The sequence below is a fragment of the Balaenoptera borealis genome, assembly GCF_965194805.1.
Source record: "Balaenoptera borealis genome assembly, chromosome: 12".
Classification (NCBI taxonomy): Eukaryota; Metazoa; Chordata; class Mammalia; order Artiodactyla; family Balaenopteridae; genus Balaenoptera; species Balaenoptera borealis.
In genome coordinates, this window is record NC_138869.1 from 88235286 (window position 1) to 88247829 (window position 12544).

Consider the following 12544-nt stretch of genomic DNA (forward strand, 5'->3'; position numbering starts at 1 on the left):
AAAGTGCCTATAACAGCACTTAGAACATAGTAATGCTCATGTAAACTTTATCCAATGTTCTTTGGTGACATCTCATCTGATCTCTTTGACATTGCTCTCAATAACCTTTTAATTGAACCTCTCCTCCCTTGGTTGCCATGACCCATTTTTTTCATTTTCCTAATTTTCAGGCTACTCTACCTTATTCTTTATCCTTGTCTCCAGGCTTCCTGTTTTGCTTCTCTCTATATGTAAAACTAAAATAAAATCATCCTTCTAAAGATTTTAAGATTGGGGATAATTGAGCTACTCCATGAATGGATTCCCATTTCTTACAAGATAAAGTCCATTAACTGTAATCACATTAAAACATCTCTGACCTATTTCCCATCTTCCATTCCAGTCCCATCTTCAACTCCTTGCTGCCATTCCTTCAAGCCTCACCTCATGCCCCACGTTCTACAGAGTCATTTCTGACCCTTTCTCAAACAAGTGCTCCTTCTCTCTGCTCCCACACTACCTTATGTAACTTCTACCTCTATCACACCACTTGCTCTCTCCATAGTAGGCTGTGAACCGTTAGAGGAATGGGACTGATTCTTTCCTGCCTTTAAATTCCTAATACTCAGCATCGTGTCAGGTGAATTGGAAGTGCTCAATAAACATGTGTTGAGTGAATGAAACAATGAATAAAATGAGCTCTTTGCTTGGGTCAATGTATCTTTAAAGAAAAAGCTGAAGAGTTCAATTCAACAATTATTGAGACCTTCCTATACACAGTGCAGGAATCAGAACTCAGTACTTTTCCACTATACAGTCACCACTATTGATACAGCCCTATAAGTACAATGATGGCAAGCACAGGCTCTGGTATGAATATTCATATTTCAGCTTCACTAGTTACTAAATGTGTGATCTTGGGCAAGGTACTCAATCTCTTCCTGCACCAGTTTTCTCCTAAGATAAAAATAATAATAAACATCTCATAGAATTTTTTTTGAATTTTATTTTATTTATTTTTTTATATATCAGGTTCTTATTAGTTATCCATTTTATACATAGTGTATATATGTCAATCCCAGTCTCCCAATTCATCACTCATAGAATTTTTGTTACAAGTTAAAGGGATAATACGTGTAAAATGATGAGAACAATGTCTGGAACATATCACATACTCTAAAGTTATTAAAAATTATTTCAAATATTAAGAAGGCTCTGGATAGAATATTTGGGACTTATTTGGAAGTTTTGATTAAAAACAAACATGAAACTAAGCTGCAACTACTCTGGGGAAGAATTCCAGAATTAGGAACATGATTAGTTAATCTTGAATAAATGACTGTTATGACCCTGATGATACTCTCACCACTCCCTAAACTGAGTATTTTTCTCCCAATCCAAGTTCTTGGTCTCATTACCCAGTTTTTTGTCCTCTATATTCCTAGTACTAATCCTTCCCCTTTGATGTCTGAGGGATTTTAGGAAACTTTTTTTTCATTGAACAACTGAGCAAGGGGAAATGTAGATATAGGTATATTTACTTCTCTCTGAAGGAAATCTCATTTCTGCTCCAACCCAAACATAGGTGATTACTTAAGTTGATTCCAGCCCATAAACAATCAGGAAGGACTGGGAAACCTACAATCAGAGCAGTCCTATCCTCCTCTGCAGTTTTCTCTACCCACACAAAGCCAACACTATCCCCCCTTTAAAGCATTTCATTCATCTCTCTGGCCACATCTTGGGTGACGGAGCTCTTCCACTGTGTTTTGGGATCCTCCATTTCTTCCAGATCCTTCGGGGTGTTTTCCACTGGGTCGGTGGCATCCATGTCTTCTGAGGCTCCTCCTGCCTCGAGTCCTCTTTTAACAGCCTTCAGGAAAGAGAACATAAGTCGGAAACTGTAATATAAACAGGGTTGCTTCTTCTTAGACAAGGTGGCAGTGGGGTCCTCTCGTCACCCCCAGACGTCCGTAGCATCAGAAAGGATCCCTAAATAAAGTCCTCCACTGCTCCGCCCCGAAACACCAAGGGCCCCGGAGCGCAGGCGCCCCAGGGCCCCGCCCCCTGTCCAGAGGCTCGGCCCCTATTGGCCCAGAGGCCGGGGGTGGAGCGCCCTAGTGGCTGAACAGGGGGTGATCATGTGATTCGAGGGGGCGGGGCTGCTCCGGCTGCTTCCCAGCTAGGCTGAAAGGGCTCGGGTAGCCGGCCTTGTCGGCCCTTAAAGCGCCCCCTGGATGGCCTGGCCCCAACTGCCCTCGCCGAGCCACGCAAAGGGGGCTGCTTCTGGCTCTCGTCGGCCTCCCAGGTTGGCTTTCCTTCTTTTCCCGAAGGTGGGCCCTTAGGTTTACCGCCCGGAGCCTGCGGCCGCCGGGAAACCCAAAGCCGAGTGTCCGGAGAGTAACCGGAAGTGCCGTCCCAGGCGGAGAGGCGGCGCCGGCTGCTGCCGTGGTAAGCGCGGCCCGCGGGGCCTGGGAGGGGCATGGACTGCGGGGCCCAGGGATCGGGGGAGGGGTTCTGCGGGACCGGAGACCCCCTCGGCCTCCGCCTGGTAGGAGCAGCCTCTGGTCCTCGCAACAGAGCAGGGTCTGGGACCCCCCCTGACGGCGACTGAAAGGAGGTCAATGAAAAGTTGAAGGAAGAGAAGCTTAGTACTATCGTTCCTGGAGATAATAGTAAACACTGCCAGGCACTTTTCTAAGTGATCTAAGTGTATCTTTCACTTTGGGGGGAAAAATCAAAACAAGGACGTTGAATGTTCTCCACCCACCGCCCACCCCTATCTTTAAGGCAGAGATTGGTCATGTTGCATCGAATCTGTATGCACAAAAATCTGGTTTGTTTAATCATTCCATAACCATTTTTGGAAACAGGCATTATATATAGCTTTGTATCATATGCCCTTATCAACTGCATCTTGAGGTTTATAGTGGTAGAAGAATGGGTCATTGGTCTCAGAAGTTGAGGTAAAAATTGAAACAAGTAGAACAGGACTCAGGGCTTTATTATGAAGTTAAGGTTAGTCATTACCCAGAGGGATTCTCGATGTTTTGTCTAGAGCTGTTGGGAAGGAACTAACTGATGGCTACCAGTGGCAGGTGCTTCTCGCAGGAGAAAACAGAATGTAAGGAAAGGTGGGAAGATGTAAGTTACGGTTGAAAGATACTGACCAGACTGGGGAGTAAATGGAACCAATTTTTTGATGTCCAAGCCTCAGAAAAGTTATAAATTTCACAAAAATTATAAATTTCTACATTATTGATTTTTTTTCCTTTAGGAGAGGGAAGAATTGAGTGTTGTGAATAGTTATGGACTAGAGACCTTTTGGAGCCAAAAGGAAGATAGTCTTGAGTCTTTGTTGTTATGGTAAGTAACATACCAGGCTGTATGTTTCTATATAAACGGTGGATTTTTGAGGGCGGAGGAGAGGGAAACTGGGGGAGACAAGGAGGAATGGGAGAAGATACATGGAAAGAAGATACATGACCCTTTCTTAGCTCCTGAGATAGCAGAGTGCTAAAACCGAGTCCTGTCCTACGAATTTAAGTGTATTTTCTACTCCTTTTCAACAGGTTTATTCACAATAGGCTTTTAGTAATTCCTTTGTGATTGATTTGCAGCCCCCAAAAGGCAGTATGCCCTATGCTTAAGCAGGCCCTGGAGTCAGAAGATGGAGATTTAGATACTGGCTCTGCTACTTACTAGCTGTGAGTTCTTACGTAGTTATTTAACTGCCCTGAGCATCAGGTTTTCTATCTGTAAGGCGAAAACATTGGTATTCATACCTATTTTACAATCTTGGGAAGATTAAATGAGATAATCCATGTAATCAATGAAAAATAAATGAGGTAATCCCTAGCCTGGGACCTGATACAGTAATCATTATCTAGTTTTTTAGATAACACTTTATCGACTTTATCTGCTTGTCACGTACATCCTTTAACTGTAAGGATAGCCTTGGGCTTTGAAGTTCTGTACTCAACCTGTCTGCCTATTCTGTGCACTCTGATCCTAGCCATGGAAGAGAGAACCAGTCTTTTCCTAGGAAGAGGTAAGAGAAACCTCTTAGCGAAGGGTACCCTGAAGCTAAGACTTGAAGTATATATTTGGGTTTGCCAGATGGACCAGCCAGGGCTACTAGCCTAGCCTGTTATATTGCTACTGAGGCTTAGAGGATGATGATGGCTCTATTTTGGTTCTGATATTCATTCATATTTTTCATTCATTCTACAAATGTATTCTAGACGCTAGGACTATTGCAGTGAACAAAAGACTAAGTCCTAACCCTAATGGAAGTTATATTCTAGTAGGAGAGAGACAAGTTAACAAATATAAGATATATACCACAAAGTTGGATGATGATAGGTGCTATGAAGAGAAATATTGTAAAACAGGCTAAGGGGACGTAGCTATTTTAGATGAAGTAGTCAGGGTGTGCCTCTTTTTGAGGAAATAATTTTCAGTCAGAGACTTGATCAAATAAAGGAGCAAGCTACTTGGGGGGAGAGCATTCTAGGCAGAAGGAGCAAGTGTAAAGATTCTGATGTGTTGTGTGAGGCTGAAGGTAGGGAGAGGTACCACATTATGCAGCGCAGTGAAAACTTTAGGTTTTATTCTTAGAGTGGTAGGAAGCAGTTATAGTATTTTGAACTAGGGAAGTGTCATGGATTACTTTAAATTTTGACAGCCAGACTGTATTTTATTTTCTAGGTGCTGACCTCTAAAAGACTTCCTTATTTTTAATTTTTTCCTTATTTTTAATTTTTTTCCTTGGTGCCCTACAATTGATTGGCTATTTAGGGCAAATATGATACCCTGGGCTGATAAAATTAGGGAATATTGTAATTCATTTACCAGGCTATGACCATGCTCAGAATCGTTTATTTCCACTCTACTCTCCTTTTGACCTTAACAGTAATACACCTTTTAAAAGACAAGACTCCCATACAGCCAGCATCTTAGAGTAGCTATTTGTCTGTATGGATGCATATCTTTACTTAGTTGTGATTCTAAAGTCTTCCTTTTCCTCCTAGCATTCTCCATAAATGTTTTTCTGGTTTTTGCTTAATCTTCATATTAATCATTAACTGATTATTATTTATTATTTAGTTAACTATTTTAAATGGATTTTGAACAAGGCTTTGCATAAGAGACAGGCACAGAGGATGAGCTCAAGAAATGTTAGTGTTTTTGTGACTGTGAAGATGGAATTAAGAAAATAATAGAACCTACCATTTATTGAGCATCTGTTGAGACCCAGGCATTGAGCCACGTCCTTTATTGACAGTGTCTCGGTTCCCATGGCAACTCCTTAAGATATGTAATGGTATCTTAGTTATTTTATCGAAATTGAAGTTTGAAGCTGAAGGAAGTAACTTACCCAAGTTCTCATAGCTACAAAAGAGCACAGTGGGAAGTTGAGCCAAAATCTGATTCCAGAGTTTGAACATTCGGCTTTAACTATCACAATATACTAACTCTCAGCTCCCATGTTCTTTTTTTTTTTTTAATTTATATATATATATATATATTTTTTTTTAAATTTATTTATTTTTGGCTGCATTGGGTCTTCCTTGCTGCACGCTGGCCCTCTCCAGCTGCAGCGAGTGGGGTCTACTCTTCATTGTGGTGCGCAGGCTTCTCACTGCGGTGGCTTCTCCTGTTGCGGAGCACAGGCTCTAGGCGTGCAGGCTTCAGTGGTTGTGGCAGTGGGCTCAGTAGTTGTGGCTTGGGGGCTGTAGAGCACAGGCTCAGTAGTTGTGGCGCACGGGCTTAGCCGCTCCACGGCATGTGGGATCCTCCTGGACCAGGGCTCGAACCCGTGTCCCATGCATTGGCAGGCGGACTCTTAACCACTGCGCCACCAGGGAAGCCCTCAGCTCCCATGTTCTTAAAAAACAAAATAAGATACATTTAAATTTTGAAGTAATTTCAGATTTACAAAAAAGTTATAAAATAATATAAAGAATACCCATACACCCTTCACCCACAGTCCCTAAATGTTTACATTTTACTATGTTTGTTTTATGAGTCTGTCTATACTAATTTCTCTATACATACATGTACCTATATGTACATTTTTTCTGAACCTTTTGAGAGTAAGTTATAGACATAATACCTCATCTCAAACTACGAGAGAATTAGGCCCTAAAGTCCTAAGACATGCTAAGCCCTGAAGTAATAGGTATGCAATGAATTAACTTCTCTCCCATGTGTGTTCAGTGCTACTAGCTACATGCCATCCTTGGAAGAATTGAAAAAACAGTTACTCAAGTCATTTTCTGTAGGGCTTCGTTCTTTGCCAGAACTCTAGTTGAGAAAGCCTGTCCTAAATACTCAATTGTTTATTCCCTGAAGACAAGGCTATTCTCTTATATTATCATTACAGTTATCACAGTCAAAAAATTAACATTCATATAATACTATTATCTGATCGCCAGACATTATTGGAGTTTAGCCAATTGTTCCACTAACGTCCTTTGTAGGAAAAGAAAAATAAGTTTTTTTTGTTGTCCAGGATCCATTCCACCATCACCCATTTCATTTAATTTTCATGTCTTTATTGTGGAACATATCCTCAGACTTTGTCTTTAGACTTCTTCTCTTTTAAGTTTAGGCCATTTATTTGGCAGAATTTTCCTCAGTTTGGGTTTGTCTGATGTTTCCTCATGATTAGATTCAGGTTATACATTTTTGGCAAGATAGCACAGAAGTGATGTTCTGTTCTTCTCTTTGCATCATATTAGGAGGCAACTATATATCTTGTTACTGGTGATGTTAACTCTGATCATTTGGTTAAGGTGGTGTCTTCCAGGTTTCTATACTGTGAAGTTACTTTTTTTGTCTTTGTAATTATTAAATATCTAGTGGGGAGATATATTCAGATTGTGTAAATATCATGATTCTCATAAAACTTTCATCCACTATATTTTTGCCTGAAACAGTTGTTACTCTTCATTGGACATGTGATGTCTTTAATTCCATCATTTATTCTACATTTAATTGTTGGCTTTTTTAATATAAGAAAAAACTTTCCCTTCTCGCTCACTATTTATTCACTTTTTTTGGGGGGGGGGGATAAATAAAACCAAACGTTTATTTACACCAAAGAATTCCAGCACTGGATCTTTCACATATGAAGGACAAAGTATTATGTATATACAGACAGCAAGGGGTGGCAGGGCTGTAACAAGAGAGTTTAGTTTTCCCACAATTACAGGTCTACCATTTCAGTTTTACTGGAAATAGTGGCTCTGCTCCTACCTCTCAGGTACATTTACAAGACTGACGGGCAGGTCTTCTCAATGGATGGCATCTGAGGGAAGGGGAAGGTAGGAGGAAAAGAAGGTAGAAAGCTTAAAATAAAATGCAGTGGCCACGTCTCTCATTAGCTCTTCAAGAGTTGCTAGCATGAAACCAACATAGACAGTGTTTTTTTCTTTTGTAAAAAGCAGTAATTATACACAGTAACTAACTGAATTCAAAAGGGCCAAGTCAAAGAAAACTGAAAAAGATTTTGCCTTCCCCCTCCTACCAGCTGTAGAGCATGTTGGGAGATGAAAGGGGAGAGGACCAAGGTAAGGATCCTGGGAGGGACGGTATTAAAGTTTTAAACTGAACTGAAACTAAATTATAAGTGAGTTGCATTTAGGTTAGGTCAATAAGACATGATTCATACTGAACAGTCGTTTTCAGGACCTGTCTGCACTTTGGGTAGATTTTCAGCATCTCAGTGTAACTACGACATATTTCCACTAGATTCACCAGTATAACCCCACTGAAGCACTTTCGGAGTAGAGTGATATAAGTGACTAGCAGTACACTGCTCTTGTAGGTTGGGTCCTTTCTTCCTCCTTCCTTCCCACCTCCCTTCAAGAAGCTACATTTTTGTAATCTCTGGAGGAGAGCATGAAATACAAACCCCTCAAGGTGTGGGATGGTAGGGGAGCAATGGTGGGCATGGGAAGAAATCTCCACCCAAACACAACAGCCAGAATTGAGACTGGTTTATTTTTGTTCTTTAGGGATGAGGAACTGAATTTGGAAGGGGAGAAAAAAAATTTGTCCGTGAAATATTCCACCTGCAGATAATTTTTCAGGGACTCCCCTGAGTTATGAAAAGTTCGAGTTAAAAAAAAGAAAGAAAGAAAAAAAAAGAAAAAAAAGAATATCAGCCTATTATAATTTTTTTTTTAATAACTGAACTACTATAAATCCACAAGCAACGGTTCAGACACGGTGCTTCTGAAGTGTTTCACTCCTCCCCGCCAGGCGCCAGCTGCATCAAGGGAGTGAGTGGACTCCCCAGCCTCTGCTCAGGCATCAGGAGACAGAAGGGGCCGTTACTGCTGAGCGCCAGCGGCAGCTGGAACAGGCACCCCGAGGGGGTTGGCAGCAGCAATCACTGGTGTAGCCTGCCCAAGGTCCAAGGGCTGAAGGGGTTGGCACTGAAGAAATCCCTGACATCATATTGGCGCTGCTGACAGGCATACTGCCCCCTGGCATGCTAGATGAGCCCATTCAAGCCTGGTCCTTCACAACAGTGTAGAAATAGGGGTGCTCCATGGCCTCTCTTGCGGTGAGCCATGAGTGGTGGTCATACCGCAGCAGCTTGTCCAGGAAATCCAAGGCCTCAGGGCTGACCAGGTGCTGGTTTTCACTGTGGACAAAGCGTTGCCGTCGCTTACAGGAATGTCTGCCCAAGATATCGTTAAAACGTGGATCTAATTCAATGTTGTATTTGTCAATATAGTCATGTAAATCTTCTGTCCCCAGAACCTTGGCTGTCCTCACCAACTGATCATAATTGTCATGTCCATGGAAAAATGGCTCCTTTCGGAAGATCACACTTGCCAGCATACAACCCAAGCTCCACATACCCAAACTATAATCATACATCTGATAGTCTGCAAGTAGCTCAGGACTTTTGAAATATCGGGAAGCAACTTGGACGTTATGTTCTTGGCCAGGATGGTAAAACTCAGCCAAAGCCCGGTCTATTAGCCGTAGCTTTCTGTGCTCATGATCAATCATAACATTATAGGGCTTTACATCTCTGTGCATAATCCCCATCCTGTGACAATAATCCAGGGCCTTCAGAATCATACATGTAAAATCGAATATCATAGTCTGTTAACGTCTGGTACAATTGCTTGAAGTCTGTGTTGTTTACGTGTTCAAAAACCAAGGCGGGAGTTCGTGACACAGGGTCTTTTACAATGTCTGCCAGTGTGATGATGTTGGGACCGCCTCGCAAATTCTCCAAAATCTTTATTTCACGCTTGATTTTCTTCTTCTTTACTGGCTTGAGAATTTTAACACAACTTTTTCATTATTTGTGATGTTGATGGCTTCAAATACTTCACTGTATTTACCCGGGCCTAATTTTCTAACCAGCTGGTAGTCATCTTGATTTCCCCATTCCACCACATGTGACTTGTAATCCCAGTACTCTCGGGGTCTGTGCGTATTAACATCTGTGTAAACTCTGGCCCTGCTTGGCTTGGGTCCCGACATGTCAGACAGGTTGGCGGACAAAGCTGGACTTGACGTTTGGAGAGATGGCAGTCACTGTGTTGAGAGGCAGCTGGGGGTAAGACCTTGTTTCAGAACTGTTTCCTTCAAACTGTGGTGGAAGCTGCAGTGGCAGCGGCCACTCTCCCCTCTCTTCACACAGACAATATGGCGGCGGCAGACTATTTATTCACTTTTTAAATGAGTATGGATTCATGGATTCTTATTGTGTTACTAATTTATGACTACCATTATTTATTTTGATGTTGTTTGTTCCAGATTTGTATAGTGGCAGCCCCTTCAGCCTGGCTCCTGGGTCCACTTGGCATATTGTCACCACTTTTTGAGCACTTCCTTATTTTCTGACACAACAAGATGTTCCAGGTTCATCTTGTACTTTCTAAACCCTGGAATTAGCCATTTCTCCAGTGAGCCTTGATTCCTTTCAATGGGAAACGGTGTTTAGAAACCACGCTCTAAGTGCTTGGTGTGCTCATTACTACTGGGATTTCATCGTTTCTGTGACCTCTCAGCTAGACATTAGTAGAAAAAAAGTACACACTTTCACATATACACACATTTCTATTTTTTCTGTATATACTTAGAAACCTTGACCTCATACTGATACTTCTAATTCCAGTTAAACACTACAGATGCAGAGTTCATTCTAGCCTTTCCCTTTTCTGTGTTTGTAACCCCCTTCGCTGACAGTGAAGCATCTGGGTGCCGTTATATTTATTTATTTGTTCATTCCTAGGCTATACATTAAGTAGTGAACCTTTTCCACTCTAGGGGAAAACTCCTACTAATTAGAGTTCAGTAATTGTTTATAGTCCTTTTTATCTTTAGTTTGAGTTTATATAATCCTAATACTGTATTATAAAATTATTTGAGTTATTTTTCCCCCTCCTGGGTGGTTTTGTTATTAATTTGAAATACAGACTTGTTTGTTTTATTTGTATTCCATTTTAATTTTTTTCTCCCCCAGCTTTTCTATTTATTTATGTATTTATGTATTTGTTGAATATGTGAAATGTAACAGTTTAAAAGGTAAAAATGTGTGTTTTACAAAAATGTATATACTAACAGAAGTATGACTCTCTTTCCATCCACCCTTTGGTACCAGTTTCATTTTCCTGTCCTTTTGATCCCATTTACACCTACCTTGTGATGATAACCAAACTCATTAGTTTCTTCTTTTCTGAGTTTCTTTTTGGCCAAATGAATAGATACATGTGTAGTTTCTCATTTCTACTTCATCCTTACACAAAATGTAGCATACTTTTTTACACCGTTGCTTTCTAAAATTTACGGTTTATCCTAGAAATTGCTCCACATCAATTCATCCTGTTTTACAGCTACAAAGTACCTCATTATATGTGAACATACCTCCTCTGTGCCAGGCACTGTCCCAGGTGCTAGGGAAACAGCAGCAAATGAAATGAACTAAAATCCTTGTCCTTTAGGGGCTTACATTCTATGGAGAAAAATAAAACAGGAAAGGAGAGAAGGAGTGTTGTATGTGTGGGTCAGCTGGGGTGGAGGTGTGTCATAATTTAAAATAGGATGGTCAGTCAGGCCTTACTGAGACTATGACAGTTTACCAAAGATTTGAGTGAGGTGAGAGAGGGAGCCTTGAAGATCTAAAGGAAGAGCACTTTAGCAGGGAGAGACTCCAAGCACAAAGACCTTGAAATGGGAATGGACCTGGCTTGTTTGAACAATAGCAAGGAAGCCAAGGTGACTAGCGTGCAGTACACACGAGAAGAGCAGGGAAGTGTGTCGGAGTGGTAACTAGGAGTCAGATTTCCTAGGGACTGGTAGGTTCTAATAGGAGCACTTTTGGTGGAGTAGTGAGGGTATTTGATTGGAGTATGTTCCAGAAACCTTGGAAAATAAGAATTAAAGACAATAAACAGGTTGATTTCTTTTGAGGAATTTTGCTGTAAAGAGAAACAGAAGTGAGACTATAGATCGAGCGTGAGGTGGTTGAGAGAAGTTTCTTGTTAGTGCTTTTGTTTTAGGAGAGAGGTAACAGCTAGTTTGCTGATTAGTGTGATCCAATAGGAAAGAACAAATTGATATTGCAGGAGAGAGAGGATAGAATTGCAGGAGTGATGTCTTTGTGGCAAAAAGGGGTGGAATCCAGTACACCAATGGACAGGCTGTCCTTAGATTGAGCAGGGGCAGTTTGTTATCCGTGGTAACAGAAGGAAAGATGGAGAGTGCATGACCACACTTGGAAGAGGTTGGTTGATGTGGTGGGAGCATGTGGAAGTGTTTTTTTTATGTTTTTGGTTTTTGGCTTCCTTAGATTTTCTCAGTAAAATAGGAAGCAAAGTCATCCTATTTTTTTTTTATCAGCAGTAAGTTGGGATTTTTCTTTTTGAGCAAGCTTTGTGCTCATACGACCATATCAAAGCAGAATCTTAGGCCCCTTTATCATAATAATAGTTATTATAATAGCTAACACAGAGTGCTTACCATGAGATAGATCGTGATTAATTTATTATTCACCTCAATGATGTGAGATAATTTCCATCATTAATCCATTTTATAGATGAGGAAACTACATACAGAGTGATTAAGTAACTTACCTGACATCACACAGCTAGGATGATAGTCATAGAAACTTACTTTCTCTCTCTTTGCACTGGGAATTCTAATGATCATTAACCATTTTCTTCCAAACCTCACTATAGAAAGGACTGCACACATACTCATAGCCCCTTTTGGACTGTTTTCTTCATGAGCAGGCGTACTAATTATTAGGCGTCTTGATTATTCAGTTGAACCAAAGGAAGAGGAGGAATCCTGGTTTTGAGATCACCTGAGTTCATTAAAGAAACAATTCTTCCTGGTACTTGCCCTGTATGTGTTGCTGATTGGTTTTATACTAGCAAAGAGGAAAACTAACTGCTTTCAACCCCTGTAAAACCTAGAGCACTTGTGGACTTTGATGCAGAAATTCTGTCTTTTCTGCAGCAATTTTAATTTTGAGCATTTTTTTCTTAGTTAAAGGAATATAAATAATACTTCTTCTTTGTCTCAC

The 12544-nt window shown here is 40.9% G+C and overlaps 1 protein-coding gene and 1 pseudogene across 2 annotated transcripts in view; one reads left to right on the forward strand and one right to left on the reverse strand.

Annotated features, from left to right (window-relative positions):
- Positions 1-2027: 2027 nt before the first annotated feature.
- The window catches only part of LOC309607342 (olfactory receptor 2M2-like), a 33914-nt gene continuing 23397 nt past the window's right edge, over positions 2028-12544 (forward strand). The window contains 2 exon segments of the mRNA XM_082345802.1: positions 2028-2430; positions 3257-3345. The gene's annotated coding sequence lies outside the window, so the exon portion shown is untranslated.
- LOC309607341 (casein kinase II subunit alpha pseudogene) lies at positions 3353-12537 on the reverse strand (annotated as a pseudogene). The gene has a single exon. The product of its transcript is annotated as a casein kinase II subunit alpha pseudogene (transcript).